Raw genomic sequence first — 18,798 nt, forward strand, 5'->3', positions numbered from 1 at the left:
GTTAATTTCTTTAATTAATATCTCAATGTAATCTATGATATGATGTATTCACTTATCTTATGTTTATATTGTTGGAATTATCAGGAAAAAAAATTAATACAATTTTATGGAACCTCAAAAATATTTGGTAAGTACAGTAAACATACATATCTCAGAGAAACCGTTCAAACTTCATTGATTTTTTTCAACAATTCAATCAGTATGAATAATATTTTTTTACTATGTATCATACACCCAAAGGTAGAGCCTATAATTGAATCAATCTGTATAGTCAAAAAATAATACGTTTGTAACATTTTAATTCAAAAGCACCGATTATTTAAAAATAGCATTGGAATGCATCAGTTAACTGTTTTTTGTTTACGTATGTAATTATTTTTTTACTGTAATTGTGAATACTTTATTTCATTTCCGGCGTAATATAAACAATAACACATTTCTTAACACATTTATACATACCGAGTAATCTAAATTTCAAACCGAATACTTTAAAACATGTTGTGTACTTGCATTCTTGAATATTGTAAAATTACCAAGAGTCGAAAAGTGTTTGTAGATAGTATGTAATAATGTTGACAAGACGATATAACTTGAACCCTTTCGTTGATATTGAATGCGACATTTAACATCTTAATAACCCCCGTTTGAATTTTAAGGACAGTTAATTATCTCGTTACTTCTGACATCTTATAAGGAGTAAAAATTTTAATAACATGTTCTAGGTGCAAAATTGAAATTCTTTCAACCACTTGTCTTGTGACGTTGATGCTTTCAATGAAAGTTGATTAGTAAAAGAAGATGAAAGAAGCCGCTATAGTCAGATTCTTTCAACTCTTATCGACAAAACTAATTATAAATTAATATTGATACAATTCACTGGTAGCGAAAATAAATATTAAACTTATCATATATTTTTTTCGTATTAACACATCAATAAGTTTTCTTTATTGTTAAGAAGATTTATTTTTTAAATATAAAAATAAAATACTTGTATAAAACGACTTTAAAGATTATTAATGTGAGATGTGCTCATCAATAGGTGAATATACAAAAGTTTATATTCTCATATGTTTATGAGAACATCAGCAGTCATCGAAACTAGTGTTTACATTAATAAGTTCAAAAGTGTTTTTTAAGAAGTATTTTATTTTTATAACAAAGTTAATGCCAAATCACAAAGCATTACATTTATTACATAGAAGAGAATAAATTCATAAGTGAATTCAGAAAATTTTAATCGTAGATTAATATTAATGAATACTTTTTTTGTAAAAATAATATAATGGTTATTTTTTTACAACTATACACCTATGCAATACCCGTTACATTCAAATACAACAATGGCAATGACTCTTTTCCGCAGTCAACAAAAATGACAATAAATTCACATGGATATACATACATAATTCTCCTATTAAAATCGTAATTTAGTTAAGAAAAATGGGAGAATTATGTTGCTTTTATTTTGCTGTACAGACGATTTTTCTTGTTTTTCTCTTCTCTTTTTTTGTGTTTTTTAAAAAGTATTTATAGGAAAATTTAATTGAAATATATGATTCGATTAATTTATTTGGCAGTCAATTTTTGGTAATATCCAAATTTTTTCAATAAATATTTAATAATTAATCAAATAAAAATAATAAATTAACCCCTCTTCATCCTTCAACGTCCCAAAGACAAAACATTAAAATTTAGACTTTGTTTACGGTGTTTTAAAATGATAATGAATGCTTTGAAACCGTGTCGAAATTGATTTTCACCAAATAAAACTTAAATTAAAAATTAAATATATCACTTAAATAAATGGTACGTATTAAGTTGTATATTTTAATCTAGACATATAATCTCTTAAGAGAACGGTCCTTATTCGTTCGTCGAAGTGAAATGAGTACGATAAGAGTTTATTCAAATATCCCAAGTGATGGATTGTTTAACCCCATAAGCTGTCAGGTTAACAAGATAACACGATTTAAGACAGTTTTATTAATCTAGTGTACTCTCGTAATAGTTATGTCTGTTTCAAAAATAAAGTTTTATTGATTATTAGGGCGTGATCTATGGTGTTGTTTTGTCAGAATAAGAAAGTGGTCTTCACTTATGTATCCCTGATATTTTAGAAAAAGTAATAATGTGAGAACCGACATTATATAAAATTCTCTAAAAAATTTTTTATGGAGTTTTCGTTACTTCTTTTAACCCTTTCGCACCCAATGGTGCATAGGGCACTAAATCGTATTAATACAGCGTTATCTTGATCAATATTTATATGAAGGTAAGGTGATCACTCCTGCGTTTCAGGGACCAGTCCAGGGTAATATTAAATAATTATTAGAATGTAAGATTAATCATATTTATTTTAACCCCCATGGGAATCGAACCTTGGACATCCAGCACGGTAGCTTTCGTTACTCGGTCAAATGTTACCAGAGCTCGTGAATACAAATATTTGTCTATCTATTAAAGAGAATCAAAGCTCAACAATAAAAAATCGAATTGAATTACAGTACTTTTTCCCATTGAATTCGTTGAAACTGAGTCTTGAAAGAATTTTTTATATAATATTTAGTTAACAGCCACGATTTTTGAAAAATAGATCGATAGGTAAATAACATTTTTAAGTTAATAAAATAGAGTAGATGTTAATATTACGATGAAATCGTGCGCATAGTTTCATAGTTATGGTTATTACAGTACTTCATTATTGCATTATACCGAAGATAGAAATCGTCAACCTTGCTATGTTTTTTTTTGCACGGGCGCTAGCGAGGTGAAAATAAATTTGGAGCCAACACACTTCCGTGTAATTTGGAGATATGGATTTATATCAAAAGTATAAAATGCACCACTTTTGATAAATTCGCATTCCTATGATGTCCGCAGCCTTGGGTCAACAAAGAAATACTAAATATTCTTCCTGATTTCACAAGGCACCATTATTAATAATGTTTAATTTAAGAGTGATATAAAATGTACAATAATTTTAAGTTAAAGTATAATTTTACTCTTTCACGGTCATTTATAAAGAAATATTAAAATAATAATATTATTCTAGTTTAAAAATATACATATAAATGTATGAGTACCTTTAATATATTATTTTTACTCAGGAAATCCGGCATTCGGATTTAACCCGTGTAAACCTGAAATATCATTTTTCATTTTTATTTACAAAATTTGCTTATCAAAATTAAGCATTTTATGAGTTGATAACATATTAAATCGTTGCGCAAACACTTGGTTTAGAAAGCTTGAACCAGCCCGTCAACGTTCCCGCCCCGTCCAATATGTAAGTTTTGGAAAGCTTTAACCACTACAACGTTCTCACCCCGTAAGTATAAATTGTTTATTTATTTATAAAATCCCTTACTTTGCATATTTTTGTAAGGATAGTACCGATTGCCTCGATTTATTTTCTTTATAAATATTTTATAATTAACGAATAGCCTGTTTGTGTTTAAAAGTAATTTTAAAAAATCATGTTCTTGTATTATATATAAAATCATCTCATCTTCAAACCCTCATCCGCACCCATTGGTGCATAGGATACTGTATCATACAAACACAGTATTTTCTTGATCGTCAACACATGAAGGCAAGGTGATCACTCCTACGCTTCAAGGCCCAGTCCAGGGTAGGTACTATTGAATAAATATGAGAGTGGAAAAATCATTTATATTTATTTGAACCCCCCCCCTGGGAATCAAACCCGGGACCTCTAGTACGGTAGCCGAAAATTCCGACTATTACACTACGGAGGTGGACGAAATATACAAAATCTAATGATTTAAAAATTATGTTATCAATAAATACTGTCTCTTTTATTACACAAAATTTATTTTAATGCATACGTGGATATTAACATCTTAATCACATACAATCGACTGAATTGACTCAAAAGTATAATTTGGTATTACTCAACTACGGTATCATCAAAAAAAGTTTTCGGCTTTAATAGAAGCATTTCCTTGCGAAAGTGTAACAATGGCTTGCCGAGACTTGTTACAGTTAATCTAAAATTCTAAAACCACGACGCCGCGGTGACCAATTGTGTCGAAACGGTGCACTAATGTATGGAAACCGCGTGATTTGTGTGAAAACAATTGTCTGGGATGAAACATTTCCAAATGAGAACGTGCGCGAGGGTTTCGCGAGATTTGACATCCATATTTGGCGGAGCGCCGCCATTGATGCTTTGTTCGCGACTACCTACGGGGAGTTGCGACGACTGGAATACGATTATAACACAAAGGAGACTGACTGACTTGCATCTTGCCAAATCTGAGCAGATTATCCGCAATTGGAATAGAACTTTATTTTAGGTCATCGCTTTCTTGCGAATGCATTAAGGTAGGTACTTGCGTGTACTTGGAATTATTCACACGTCCAAAGCATATTGAACAACCATAAAATATACACAAATTTACCGTTTAATTTTAATAAAAAATATTTACTTATAACCTAGTGCGATCTTTGACTTCTCAGTGCATACAGTAAAACAGCATCAAAACGAAATATTTTTATACATATTTAATTTACAATAAACTCTTTACTTAGAAATCCTATATTTATTTATTATATTTGGGAATCAGGTTGCAATTATATTGTAGCAAAAAGTAAACAAATATATAGACAGACAGAAAGTCAATAACGTGATGCTCCAATTATACAAGTCATATGAGAAAATCGGTACAAAGAGATTTGTAAAAATAATTTCATGAAAAAACTGTTTGAAATTATATGTTTAAAACTAGTTTTTTGAAATGTATATAACCGTGAAACGTGAAAAGTACATAGTAGTGAATCGAATGTCATACACGTAGTTTTTTTACAAAAATATTGATATTTATAATACAAATAACTTTGAAAAGAAACATGACGGGTTTTAATGTTAGCACGTTGATTTTATTCAGGGTGATTGAAATTTACCATGAATAAATATATGATTTTTTTAGTTTATCAAACCACAAAAAATAATATTCACAAAAAGGATTTATGTAAATTTTTTTAGGTGTGTTATTTTAACAATATGTTTTATGTTAAGTTTTTAAGAATACTTCATCCATTACCACAGCGAAATAATAATAACATTCACAAATTATTGGTCGTTCATTGGCACTAACTCCTTCACCTACATTCTTACTACTTTCCTTTCCTCATCAAACAACTTTAAAGCATCAATATTATTTTTTGACATCTCATCAAAGATGAAGAAGAATATGGAAGTCTGGGCATTTACGGGGCTTACGACCGTCATAGGCTGGTTTAAGTGATCACTTTACACACGTGTAACATTCACCAATTCAACCCATTATTGACAACCACACTACTCAAATTCTTGGAAGTTCTATATATATGAACCAATTTAGAAACCTTGTTCATGAATCACTAAAACTTCACTAGAGACATCTATTGGTGAGATGTAAAGAAGCTTTTTACTAAGCAGAAACTCTTATATTAGTATGTGAGATCCGAATCCCGGATTATAATCACACACATGAGAAACGCCAGAAAATACCATTTTCATTTTTATTATTAAGCTTATAATTTGACCAGATAATTTATTTACAATATTTTGAGTGTGTCCAAATACTTTTTCACAAAATCTGGATTATCTCCAATTACAGGAGTTATATTCATATTATTTATATTGGTCGTAAGCCCCGTAATGCCCAGACTTCCATATTCGTCTTCATCTTTGATGAGATGTCAAAAAATAATATGAAAATAACTCCTGTAATTGGAGATAATCCAGATTTTGTGAACAAGTATTTGGACACACTCAAAATGTTAAAGCATCAATATTAAAGTTTTTTTTCAAAAACTTTACACGTTTAAGCAATTCAAAATGCTCACTCTCGCATCCTAGAAATATATTATTTTAAAGTAAAATGATTATTTAAAATTATATTCAATAATGACTCACAATGATCCTCGCAACAGGTTAAGGTTGTAGTCGAACGCACTCGACCTTCCAGGGCCAGTCAGGTAGAGGGCGCAATCATTTTCATCCCCGGCACTGGACAAGGGAATGAACTGTGATCTCACACACGACACCACCACGAAGAGCCCTAATATCGCACGTCTGTAAAAAAACATTAATATCACACATAAGAATATTATTATTTTCTTTAAATGTTAAACATTAAAAAATTATTATATTAAGTTTGAAAAAAACATTTATTAAAAAAAATCCTCTAATATAAACGAAGAAAATAAGCTTTGCATAACATTAATCGTAGTTACTTTAAACATTAGAAAAACGTCATTTGAAAGTTTAATACTAAATGACCTTAATTTCAAAAAAATAGTTTATTATAAGATATTAAAAATCCACGCGCTTAGAACGATTTTATTATGTGTATAAGGAACAGCTTTGGATGGAGGCAATTTTAAAACGATTTTTAAAAAAAATGATGGCAAAGTCATCCATCAGTATTGTGCTTAATCAATCAAAAAGGGATACAATGTGAAAGATAGTTCAATAGCATAAATTCTTATAGCAATCTGGGCTGCATATCTAAACTTGTGCGAAATTGTTCAACCTACAATATACCGGGCTAATTCCTAGATAAATAAATAAATAATAATATTGATACGAGTGATTTTAATTTGTGTTGATACACTTAAAAACACATATGGTATATAAAGTGTGATGAAAAACACATATATTGATGTGATTTTCAATTGATTTCTCTCTTAATATCTAATGCCTACAATCTTAGTTTCAAAGATCACAGGTAAAGTACATTTTACTGTAGTTTCAAGCTAGAATGCACTTTCCCTATAATCTACCACGTGTATCTGACGATATCTACTTTTCCAATGGAAAATTACATTATTTTTATTTTTATTAAGTACAAAAAGCAACAGTAAACAAAGCCGTATTTTTTAATTACCCTGTTGACATATTTAGTTAATGATTCATTACTTCAAAAAAAATTATGGTGTCACAGTAATGATCAGGTTTTAATCCCAGTACATGCAAATTAATTAGGTGACATGAATATTTTACTGTGTTTATTTATACGGACATACTCGTACATACATACTTGCGAAGTAACCAGCGAAGTGGTTTATGCGATAATCACAAGGCCTTATGTATTTTTACATGAAGGTTACCTTGAAATTTCTCTCAAGGTTATTGTTTTACAGACAACAATTTCAATTGCCGAAATTGCAAAAAACGAAGATTACTTGTGATTAAATATATTTTCTTTAAAAAAACTGACTTATATTCGAATCAACATTTTTTCTACCTAAAATCGATTTATTTAAGTTCATGATTAAATATTGTCATACCCAGAAAGCTTTCAGGAATAAGAAAATAATCAATCAAATTTTTGTAAAAGTACTATTCTTTTGATACTTGTGATGCATAGGGTATAGTGTTGGATCATCGTGGTTTTTAATAGATCATTAATTATACGAAGTTGCGGTTAACAGCTTAGAGCCCTTGATCTAAGAAATAAGTGAAATATATAACAGATTTCAGATGACATCAGCGAAAGAGATAAGAATAAAGGATAATACTGCTATATGAAAAATATTTTTTCTATAACATTTGAAATTGCATACCCCAATCGTACAAACTTTATACAACTTTTATATATGAACTAGTCGTTATTTAGATGTCTTTTTAAGAACATTTTTTTTGAAAAAGTATTCTTATCAATTATTGTACCTAATAAAGTGTGTAATTCAAAACGATTTTCCATTTTTATTTAAATTTCTATACTCCTATACTTCTATCTTAAATGAAGGTCCCGGTAAAATGTATCTTTATATCTCACAAACCGTATTTTTAGTGTGCTTATTGCTTTTATTTATATGTATTTGAAAAATCAATTATATTAATTGCATATTTTTTACTTTCAAATTTTATACAGAAAAGTGCAATACCATTACAAACATCTCGCTTGTTTGATTTTTAAAATCATTGTCACAGTATATCTTCAATAAACCGAAAATATATGTAATGAAGCATCGATTACTTTTTTGAATAAAAATTAAAATAAACGCTAAAAACGCTGGCCATATTTTTTAAATTATTTTAATAGCCAAAAAATATTTCTGCTTGAGTGAAATTCCTTTCACACACGTCCATCTCGCAAAAAAGTATTTAAATAAGTAAATTTGTTTCGTAATTTTCACAGAACTCTAATATTATAGATTTGTGCAATTTCTAATACAAATTTTCAGCACGTTTTGACTAGCGCAAGTCTGCGGAATATAAAATAGCTAGAATGTCTCAATGTTAACCACAAATAAACATAGTTCAGTAGTTAGTAAAGTGTGATGAAATATTTATCGAGCGAAGTCGTGTTCTCGCCAAGATTGAATAATAATATAATATGATATATTATAGTAAGTTGGGGAGCTATTAAAATTTTATTCATACATTCGTTATACTTGCGCGAAATTAAAGTCGATTGGGTAATAAATTTTATACCTTATTCGTTACGGGGTATTCGTGAATTCGTACCAATGGCACAAAGTTCAGAGGCTAATGAGTCATTTTATTCTGAACTAAATAACTAGAGGATTTTTTGGATCAATGCTAATAAACTCAATGTCAAACATTTAAATAAAACATTATTTAAAACCTCTCAAGAACGTATTTTCAAAATGAAAGAAAGGTTTATTACAGATGATGAACAGGTTTCATTATAGATGATGACTTTGAATTCCCGATGACATTTTTAATTGATAACTTTCTTTCAGTGAACTACATATGATCAACAAGGAAATACTTCCTTTTTAGGAAAATACATTATTTGTGTTTCAAGAAGCTGTAAGGCATATTCAAAATATAATTGAAGAATTCACAAGCGTTTTTATTATTTTTGAAAGCAAACATCAAAAAATCTACGGAATTCAATCAAGCGTAAAAATAGATGTCTTTTGCAATATTAATGAATTTAAGGTAGTAGGAAGTTTTAAAGAAAAACATATTTCAAAGCATGTATGTATATATTTGGTTGGTGCCGCTAACTATAATTTAACTTTATTTATCTGCACTATTCTATTACTTTAAAATAATGATGACAACGCATTTATTTTAAAAACAATACAATTACTTTTGTTTCAGTATAAAAATCACTTTATAAAAATACGGGGAAGTGATAAAATAACTCGATACATAAACGAGTAGAAATAAAAATGTTTGTTATTTTCTACAGAAATTGATATATTTTAAACAAACTTAACAACTTATGGCTTATCAAAATGTTTTCAAAAATAGACTAGTTTTAGCGGTACTATATTAAATATTGAACCTTACATTATCCCAACATAAATTTATGAAATTGCATAGGCGTTTGCGATAACGATAGATAATATCCGTTAGATTTGCTTAGTAAAATATAAACGAAGGTTGCAAAGGCCATTGTAAGATGAAAGTGAAAATTATTTGAACACTAGTAAAGGCACTATTGATAGCTTTAACATATATTCATGTAACATTTATTTATGTTTTTAATTTTCTGAGGGGCTAATTTTATCATAAAATACAATTCATATTTTCATAATATGATAAAGATGTTAGATTGATTGGATAGAAAGAAGGTTTTTTATTATAAACACGGTATATAATTTTCACACATTTTTCAGCACGTACTTTTCAATACGTTTTAATTTTACTAAATTTTTCATTGTCATACTCCAAAGTTTAAAAATCAAGAAAAGACAGAGAATCATGCTTAAGCATAGGATCAAACCCAAGTAAGATATTTACTTGTTTGACTACAATAAACATCTGTAGATTTGGAATTAATTTTGCAGAATAACACGAATATTTAAATATAAAATGAAAACACTTGTTTAACACTACTTTTGTGTTTATTAATGTAAACAGGACTACTTTCGAGAACAATCTCATCAACATGTGAAAATACTTCGTATATTAAACTGTGAATGAATACATCTATAATATATCGAAACTAGGCGTGTTAACATTAACAAACTTAAACGTAGTCTTATAAAGTATTTTATTTTTGTATCAAAAAAATAAAACGTTGATCTTTGATACGCTGTAATCAAAGTTAAATTAAATGGAGAAAAATATCTTTGAAATATGATATATGTGAAGAACAAAAATCATTACACTAAACATTGTTCATTTTCGTACAGTAATAAAAAATATAATATCAGCGATGTCAGTAATATAAAAATAATTATTCCTAAACTATTGACCCCTATTTACACTCAGCAGTGCACAATTTACCGTATCGGATGAAACCAGTGATAAATACATTTATAAAAAGCTTAAAATATACCAATTTCTTAATTTCGTCTTCAAATGAAAGTTACTTTCTCACATAATAAGGTTCGACCATTAAACAATACTCAAATCGCTTACGGAAGTAGTGCGCCTTTCTTACGACCAAAGTGCGCCTTGAATACACACGATGTTATTAATACTGCTCAGGCAGGCGTATGTTAATTTAACTATGCCAAAAATCTAGTCTCGTATAACACGTGATTGAATTCACTTGTCAAACTGCCATATGCCACAGTGAGAGTGGACAATTGGCTCATTGTGTTTTGAATTTCTTTTACGAGTACGATAATGCATGTAACCTTTTTTATCGAATTATGTTGCGACCAAAAGATATTGAATTTTATATATTTATTTATAAGAGCCTCATTCGTAATAAATTTATACAGAATACTTGTACAAAATACTTGTAAAAGATAATATAATATTATATTCAAATAATTTAGTTTATTAAATTAACGAATAATGCAATAAAAAAAGTAGAGTTTAGTACTAAACTTATCGTTTAAATTAAAGTTAAAAATATTATTTTTTATACTCCCACCATCATGTTATTCCACAAAGTTAATGATAAATCAATAAATAATATGAATCTTTATAGTTACAAATATATATTTAGTATTTATACATCCTTTTATTTGAATATTTTCAAAATCAATTAATATAAAGTAAGTACTTATGTGTTGTTTTTTATCGTTCCAATTTATTTTTTCTTTTCTTTTTGTTTGATTTATCAATTCAACACGCTTTAAAAAATACATAATATAAATGCATCCCATATATTAATATGATATCCCATATATTCATTAGAATAAAAAAATCTACGCGTAAATCTATAGCTACAATTTACAAAAACTATTTTTAAGCTCTCAAAAACTAAGATAATTTATAAATACGAGACAAGGGTTTTAGACAATTCATGAAGAGATGGTACTGCCTGAAAATGAATTGAATAACATGAACGCCGGCACAAGCGGCAAACCCGTTTACAGTCAAACTCCGTTGTTTCGAAGAAGATCAATGATGATTTCACTTTCGTTTCATTTAACTGTAAGATTATACACACAAGACAAAGTTCTCACCTGGTGATCATGATGTCTGATTCAAAAATCACACCAAAAGAAATAATAATAAATAAATTGTTTTATTGCACAGAGTAATAGAACACCTCAAGTCACTTGTTTAAACATCCTTTCACGGAAAAATTGCACAAATTTGTTTGATTTTTATTTTTTATTTTCGTGAATTAACATTTTGAGTGAAGTGTTTTATTTGAGGTAATTATCGCGACCTGGATCCCTGTGACTGTGTATATCGAGTACCGGCATACGACTGCTCGCCGCAGATAAGCACGTCCATACGAAGAGTTCCGCCTTGAATTTATCCCCACTGAAAGTGACAGTACTACGACTGGGGGAGAATGAACATTATTCCACCACTGACCTGCACCAAACGAGGCGCTTTTCTCAATGAAAGTCACCGCAAGAGACGCGAGTCGAAATGTAAACATCTCAACCGTTTGAACAAATACGACGTAATCGAGTCATTTGAACTTTTTGACTAGAGGTTTGGATTTATTTACATAATTTAAGTATGTACTCTTATCTGAGTTATCACGAGTGATCTGCATTAAACTGGTGCATACTAATTTATATATGTAAAAATATATGTATAAATAAATATATATATATATATATATATATATATATATATATATATATATATATATATATATATATATATATATATATATATATATATATATATATATATATATAAATATATATATATATATATATATATATATATATATATATATATATATATATATATATATATATATATATTTATATATATATATATATATACATATATATATATATATATATATATATATATATTTATATATATATATATATATATATATATATATATATATATATATATATATATATATATATATATATATATATATATATATATATGTGTGTGTGTATGTATGTATTTATAATAACGAAAGAATAAATGGCTGAGATAAGCATTTTCGATCAAATTAAAAAAGGTTAGAGATGGTTGATTGAGATGGTTAGGTTAGGACAAATGGAACGAATGAGTTAAAAAAGACTTTTATTATAATATAATTGAAATATTTTTTTTATTATATCTTATAGACTAAAAGTTAATACTCAGACTTCCATATTCTTTTTCATCTATTTTGAAAAGTCAAAGTGTATGAATATTACCGTTTTTTACCACATTATTATTCGTTTTCATTAATTAATACGAAGTATCTCAAAGTAGGCACTAATAATTATTTTCTTAAAATAGATTGTTATTTGATTGCTTTATTTCGTTGAAATATTTTGACCATAATATATTTCGTAAAACAAACACTCTAATCAATTACTTTGTGTTAGCACTAGGCAAGTTCTTGTGTCATAATTATATTCAATCAGCGAATAAAGAATCTCTTTTAAGTCCGAAGGTGGCGTTGTTAGTCTCTATTTTCATATACCTACACTTCTCAAACGACAATACTTCAAAAAATATTTTTTGGAAGAACATATTGCAAGTTTTGTAAGTATTTCGTATTGGAATAATACCTTTTTAAAGCAAATGTTTTGAAAGGGGTTTTAAAATAACATTCAAAGTTTTGAAACCTACGTAGTTATCTTAAAAAATCTGGTAAGGATCTTGCATACATCTAAATAAAAGGATCTGTGTTTAATAAAACTTTTTTTAAAACAATCATAGATGGCTCCAGTGAACTCAAACATAAAACGTCAAGAATTTTGGGATATATGTATAAGAAGGAGTTTCAATAAATTATGTAGGTAGGATGTTAAAGTAATAACTTAACCAGTCTATGACAGGTTAAAAGCCCTGTAAATACCCAGACTTCCATATTCGTATTTATCTATGTTGAGATGTCAAAATGTTTGATTTATTTATTTGTAAAAATTTTTACCATCTCCTAAATTTATATAAATATTACGTTATCACCCAATCGTGTATTAGATAATTACTTAGATGATAACTTTATCAGCATGAATCAAATATTTTAAAGACTTACTTCTTAACAGCATTGCTGTGTGGATATTATTAGGTCAATTTTTTCGTTACATTTTAATTGAGATCTCAATCGAATGCATCTCGAAGAAATGAAATGTTTTTGCAAAAGGCAAGGAAATGTTGCACAACTGAAACAAAAGGATGCATGTAGTTTTTCAAATGATGAAATAGTTTAACACGCTTAACATTCACCATTCTACCTATGATTGACAACCACACTACTCAAATTTCGGAATTCATATAAATGTGATCCATCTCATGACGTTCTGCGATTGAGTTCGCAACATCCATCAATGATTGGATTTAAAAAACTATTATTTAGTGGAGACCAAGTAAGTCCTATAAATGCCCAGACTTCTAGATTCTACTTCATGTTGAGATGTCAAAAATGTAAAATAACTCCAAAGTGGAGAAAACCAGATTTGTAAAGAAATATTTTGACACACTCAAAATGTTGTTAATTAGGGAAATCAATTTCGTACTATTGTATCAACATAACTCCTTTTTATTGACTTATATACATAATTTACATATTGATTTTCTTCACTGTTTTCCACCATGAAAATTGTAACATTACTTAATTAATTAATATTTTAATTAACTAACTAACTCGTTAACTAATAAGCCGCTTCCCCGCGGGGGTAGGGAGTGAGAGTAGATCGCCACACCAATCTGTCTTTGCAAACAATCTTCGCTTCTTCCATATTCATGTATCTCATCATACATACCCGCCGATCATTCCTTATGACCTGACCACTTTCAAAGATATGAAATACCTGATCACACCAAGTTTTGCTTGGTCTTTCTCTGCTTCTATTTCCAATCTCATTCGCTTCATTTTGTTGACTATTATATCTCCCCTTATTCAATACACATAACCAAACTATTACAATACACATTTTTAACAATACAAAATTTTATCGATAATGCTTAATTCAGCCTTTCCTCGGCCTTCCTAATTTTTAAAAGTTTTTTTTTTTTAAACAAAAAAAGTTTTTTATCACAATGTCTTCTTTTAATTGCAGGCAGTGCCGAACACGAAACGCTGGTATTCATTACAATGTTGACTAAATACATATTTTATACTGAGCAGTCTCATGATCCATACAGATTAATACATTTACGTAAGAGTTACGCAAAACGGTATTATTTGACCAACGGTATTATTATGATACCAACGTAAATAATAATACAGAATTGGTAGGGGTTGTCATACAAGGAGATTGTACAGAATGTTTGAACAGAGGCTGAACGCAACGTTAAATTTAAATATTGATTGTAATAGATGGCTGACTTCTGATAACATTAAGAAATATTGTAATTTAATTCAAGTTTTAATTATAACTATCGGTGACGTTAGCCAATTTCATTATGCAACTATTCCAAAAGAAAATTTATTGACTTATAAATAGTTATATATTGCTGTCTCAACTTGAGATGAAGCATCTTTTGTTTTTATACGAAAGAAGAAAGAACATTTTATATGATGTTTTGTTTTTTATTGACTGGCAAACGATGTACGAATGTTTACTTTAAACATTTCCTTGTATAGAATTACACAATTGGCTTCCATATGAATTTGTGTATTTTTTGTCAAATTTATAGATATATTTTTCCAGTTAATAATGTGAAATGTTTATTTTTTTATTGAAAAAAATCTTATAAGTCATGGAGGTAGCTAAATATCGGTAACATATCGCTCACTCCTTGCAACAACGTCACACATAAAAAAACATGATTTTTCAGTAGTTTTTCTCCATTTGAAAAATATTTTGTATATTTAAAAAAATATTTGAACAATACCTATTCTTCAAAATACAAAAACAACACTTTTTGCCCTGTAGCGGATAAATATTAAGTTAAAAATATGCCGCTTTTGCTGGGATAAAGTACATTTTTTGGGCATTTTAAAAACATGCACAACTGAAAATTTACGATTTTTGATATATGACGTTCTTGAAAGGAGTGAGCATTATGCACAAAGTTTCAATGCCAAAATTTTTAATTAGTTTTTAACGACATCTACAAAAATAGGTTTAACGGTTTGTATCGGAACAAATTGGAATAACAAGCTATTATCTTTATTTAATGCCTTGGTAATATTTTAAAATTCGATTATTAATTTTTACGCCATGTGTATAATACATCTATCACGCAATGTTTTGAAATAACTAGATCTTGAAAGATACGTGAATATACGTGATGAACTATTGAATTAAAAATCCATTTGGTGTACTCTTCATTTTCAATTTATTAGTCGAAAGTAGATCACAGTCTCAAGTAATGAATATTTATTTGCGAAACTGCTACTCCAGCCTACGAGATTCAATGGTTCTGATTTGCCCAACCGCAAATCTCCTGAGGTACTTACATTCACATTACTTTTATAATGTTATTTCATATTCGCAAACCACTTTTTCTGTAAGTTGATGTATCCTTTTCAACTTAAACAATCATAAATTTAAATAATGCCGTATAAAAAAAAAATTGGACATAACGAGAAAATGAAGTGGTTCAATAGGATAATTTCAATAATTCGAATTAACTGTGGTACATAACGAAATATTCAAAAAAAAAATTATCACATTTATCTTAACTAATGATTGGAGATTTGAATAGTTTCCTAATAACACAAAAATTCAAAATCGTTACTGAAATATTGTAAAAAGATTTTTTTTTTATTTATCCGCCCTAAAATCTAGTATGTACACAAAATTGACATAAATAATACAAAGTATTATTTATGTCCATTTTGCCACTAGTTAATCAGTATTATTAAAAAGTGAATGATGTCAAAAAGAAAATTTATTAATATTTGTTTTGACGGATAGAAATAGAACACACATTTACTTCCGTATGTAATCGATCCCGTAGTAGGATCAAGCTAGATTATGGGTAATTATTACCAACGCGTTTAAGTCGTACGTTAATAAACTCAACAGTAATGTCAAGCTAAATTCTGACTTCATCTCATATTATTTATTTAATTAAATACTTTTTTATGAACGCTTCACTTAACAGAACCCATAACGAGATATTAATTTACATTATAAAAAATATGCATTTAGGAATTACAAATAACGCCGTAAAATAAAGTTTTACAATATGGTGAATAAGACAAACTATATGAATAAGAACAATAACATTTTTTTAAGCATATTCAGGGTTATTGGTAACTGGATGTGTTCCCGGCAGGATGAGGTAGGGGTACGTAAATGCAAAAAAAATAAAGTAAGGCAATGTATCGCCGAATGTGATTGGTTTTTGAGATATTTGAAATTTAGCGATTTTATGAAAAATACCAATTTTTGGGCGTAAGTGACAGAATACAAAAAATGGTTAGTTAAATGCCATAAAAAAATCTTGGTAGGTAACCTAATAACAAAGCTTAATAAGTAATAAAATATCAACAACAAAAAAACAGTTATAATTTTATTACTTTGACTAATAGTGTTTTTCATTTTCAAAATATTTTATACGTTACCTGTCAAAAAAATTCATACAATTAAAAAAAATCACAATCACATTTAACGTACAAATTGCTTAAAAAACATTCTCGTTTTATAAGCTTTCAAAAAAGGTATAAAACCTTTATTTGTATTAGAAAAACATATTAAAAACTAATTTTCACACTTTTCTACGTTATCTATTACTTAAATATAAAAATAGAACACGTGTTTGAGACTACTTTATGAGTTTATTACCGTTTCACGAATAGTTTCAAGAATTTTAGATGATTTCATCAAAAATAGATGAAACTAGTCATGTTTACATTAATAACTCAAAAATGTTTTATTCCACAAAATCAATACCAAATCACTAAATTACTTAATCTATGGCTCTCGTTCTACAATAAAATGAATTTACAAAATGATTATATACCGATATATTATATTTCTTGAGTGTAATTACTAGGGTATGATAAACAAAACTTTATAATACGTAAAAATAACGTATTGTATTCACGTAGCAAATCAATATTATATTGGCTCATTGGGCGTCACCAGTTGAACGTGTAAAGGGCTTCACGTTTAGTAAAAAGTAGGACAGAGGCATTCCTACGTAAATACAGGTTATGAAACTTATACGGGTTGCCAAAACAACAAAACAAAAAATAACGTCATCCCAGTGGTGTATAATTAATTCATTCTTTTTTAGATCATGTTACACGGTTTTTACATCAGATTTTATTGTTTTATAAAACATATAAGTCGTTTATGGCAAAAATGGTACTACTCAAAAAAATAAGAAAATAAGTTCATATTCAACGATCTCATTCGTAATATCGTTATGACTTTTATGGATATGTTGTATTGTACATCTTTTTTTTTATAAAAAAATATATCACAACTTGAGGGATTTTTAAGCACATATACAGCAAAATGCCAAATAAAATTGGAGAAATCCCTTACTCATTTCAACCAAAACTATTACCGACAAATTATATTTGAAATAGCGTTTTTTACATAATATATATACAATTTCCAAAAGTGAGTAGTATGGTTGTCAGTCATGGATAGAATGGTGAATGTTACACTTGTATAAAGTGATCACTTAAACCAACCTATGACAGGTCGTAAACCATGAAATACCCAGACTTCCATATATTTTGACAGTTTCTTTTTTTACCTTTCTTTTACTCAGCGATTTCAGTTTTGGTCTTTTTAACCGTTTTTATTTTTTCTTATTTAAAAAAACTACGTACATGTTATGTTTTAAGATTATCATGTTAATCAATGCCTTAAAACGTTTCCACTTTTCAACCATAAACGTGAAATAATATAAATGAAAAATGTTCTAAAAAATTAGGTTTTTATTTGCAATCAAGCCTTTTTGGCTCTCTAAAGGGTATTGGTATAATTTAAAAAAATCTCTTTATGAGTTTCATGAACGTTAAAATGACAATTACTGCAGTATCGGCCGGTGGAATTTATTTTTTCTAAAGCCCAGAACTGACCCTTCAAAATTAGTATTCGAAGAACTTAATGTACCGACAATTGAAGATTTTTTAATAAAGCCACTCTCTTACAAACTTTTAAAGAAATACAACTGAAGCGCAAAATTCACGTAACTCTAGATTTTCCAATAATTTTATATTGAACAGATGTAAAACAACAGCAGCGTTAAACCATTATAAGTACGTAGGTAAAAAAACTTTAATAAACTTCCGGAAAACCTAAAATCTTTAAAAAAAACCTTTAAAACTAAATTAAATAAACACGCAGTAGACCTAGCCATTTTAAAAAAAAAATATTTTGTTTATTTTTAATTTAATTTGTTTTAATTTACTTTTTTATAAAAAATTAATAATTATAAAACGAACTCCCTCTCTAAACACAAGTATGTACTTAATTATAGAAGTAGAAACGTTATATTTGAAAAGTTTTGTATATTTACCAACTATTTTGTATTATTTAAATATGTATTTTGTAAAAAAAAAATCAAAATCA

The 18,798-nt window shown here is 28.1% G+C and overlaps 1 protein-coding gene across 1 annotated transcript in view; it reads right to left on the bottom strand.

Annotated features, from left to right (window-relative positions):
• LOC148300219 (chorion peroxidase-like) overlaps positions 1–6,053 on the bottom strand; it is a 72,656-nt gene extending 66,603 nt beyond the window's left edge. The window contains exon 1 of the mRNA XM_088275095.1: positions 5,924–6,053. The gene's annotated coding sequence lies outside the window, so the exon portion shown is untranslated. The remainder of the gene's footprint in view (positions 1–5,923) is intronic.
• Between the last annotated feature and the right edge of the window lie 12,745 nt (positions 6,054–18,798).

This window comes from Brachycentrus maculatus, unplaced genomic scaffold, assembly GCF_059751285.1.
Source record: "Brachycentrus maculatus isolate JH-2025_06_01 unplaced genomic scaffold, ASM5975128v1 h1tg000782l, whole genome shotgun sequence".
In the NCBI taxonomy this organism is placed as follows: Eukaryota; Metazoa; Arthropoda; class Insecta; order Trichoptera; family Brachycentridae; genus Brachycentrus; species Brachycentrus maculatus.